At 59.1% G+C, this 1,772-nt stretch overlaps 1 long non-coding RNA gene across 1 annotated transcript; it reads right to left on the bottom strand.

Moving 5' to 3' along the window:
• Window positions 1–251: 251 nt before the first annotated feature.
• On the bottom strand, window positions 252–1,739 carry LOC121024522 (uncharacterized). Its single transcript, XR_005787726.1, has 3 exons — window positions 1,518–1,739; window positions 851–1,041; window positions 252–443 (listed from the first exon to the last, which is right to left on the bottom strand). It is a non-coding gene; the product is annotated as an uncharacterized LOC121024522 (long non-coding RNA).
• Between the last annotated feature and the right edge of the window lie 33 nt (window positions 1,740–1,772).

Genomic DNA, 1,772 nt, shown 5'->3' with positions numbered 1-1,772 from the left:
GGGCCTCTGTCTATTGTGTGCTCACATGCACTCTGTCCTCGCTGCCTAGGTCACCTCCTGCATTGCCATCAGGTTCCTGGGGCTCTGCCTGGGACACTGGCTTGCCTGCACTTGGCTAGGGTAGCAGCGGTGGGAGATGCTCCTGGGGGAGGGGTGATACTCATTTTTTGTTGCCACTGTCACAAAGGACCACAAGCTGGGTGGCTCAAAACAACAGAAATGTATTCTCTGTCAGTTCCGACAGCCAGAAGTCCAGAATCAGCAGGACTTTGAGTCGGCAGTTCCGTGCTCTGTCTGAAAGCTCTAGGAGGGGATCCTTCCTACCTCTTCCAGCTTCTGGTGGCTCCAGCAAGCTGTAGTGTTCCTCGACTCAGGGATGCATTGCTCCAAACCCTGCGTCCATTTCACACGGCCTTCTCTGCGTGTCTGTGTCCAGTTATCCCCTGCTTGTGTAAGGACACCGGTCGTTTGATTAGGGCCCACCCGGATCCGGCGTGCCCTCATCTTAACTTGATGACATAGGCAAAGACCCTCTTTCCAAGTAAGGTTTCTGCACAGGTGCTGGGTTAGGACTTCAGCATAGCTTCTTGGGGACACGGTTCAACCCACAACAAGGGGCGCTGGAGTGATTCTCCCTCCCCCTCCGAAGGTCAGGTACCCAGGTGCCCACGGGGATAGCGGGCACAGTTGGTGTCTGCGGGGGTCTCGGGGACTCTGTCCCCGGTTTGTGGGTGTGAGGGGAGCCTGAGGGTGTGCTGTCACCAACAGCAGGTGGCGCTGTGACCTTCTTACTGCCGCCCTAGCAGGGCTCGGAGGCTTGGATTGGCGCTAGAGCAGACAAAGATCTCACCTCTCAGTTGCGAGGAGACAACACTCAACTGTAAACACCAGAAGCACCGTCATTTCAGGGGTGACACGTACCATCAAAATCAAACAAGGTGGGGCCACGGGATGGTGAGCCGGGGACATCTTGGACAGGAGGCCAGGGAACCTAGCAGGAACAGGCCTTCCGAGGTCAAGAGTCTGTGCTTCCTCCTACACCTGTGAGTTGAGCCGGCCCTTCCCAGCCATTTTTCAAGGGCCCTGCAGCTATGATTACGCTCTGTGGTTTCTGGGCAGCTCCCCCGTTACCGCTACCGAAGGGCAGGGTAGCTGTGTCTGAGGAGCACGCAGAAGGCAGCCCGTCTGGATGGGTGGGCTGTCGAGATTGAGGGGTCCCTGTCCCCAGAGACCCTGCCCAAAGGGTCCCCCCACTGCTCACCTGCTGGGGTTCTGCCCTGTCCTCATACAAACCGGAGAGGGCCATCTGGGGCTGAGGAACAGGGGCCCTGGACTCCCCACGGGCGAGTAGGCTCCTAGGGGCATCAGTGAAATGAAGCAAAGTGCCTAGGGTGGCCTGGCCCCAGAAGAGAGGCCATTTCTTACTGTGGCCCCCTGGGCACTTCTGGGTCCCACAAGGCTCAAGTTGCCAGCCCTCGACGGTGGGTCATTCGCTGATTTCTACAAGAGGTACTTACCCAAGGGCCTCTGAGCATCGTGCCTGGGCTTCACTCTGGGAGGATGAGACCGTAGAGAAGAAATACAGGAAAAGGGGTGTAGGACCGACCGCAGATCCTGGGAGAAGGCATTGGGACCCCGGGGACCTGCACACCAGCCATTGGACTGTGCTCTGCAGAATAACCCCCGGACCGTCCCACACTGCTGCCGGGTGGTGTGGACGCCACCCCCCCACACACACATCCCCCTCCCCCCCCCCCCCCCCCCCCCGGCCC

Source organism: Herpailurus yagouaroundi, unplaced genomic scaffold, assembly GCF_014898765.1.
Source record: "Herpailurus yagouaroundi ecotype Mexico unplaced genomic scaffold, PumYag 65614, whole genome shotgun sequence".
Classification (NCBI taxonomy): domain Eukaryota; kingdom Metazoa; phylum Chordata; class Mammalia; order Carnivora; family Felidae; genus Herpailurus; species Herpailurus yagouaroundi.
This window is presented reverse-complemented; position numbering and strand designations above follow the sequence as displayed.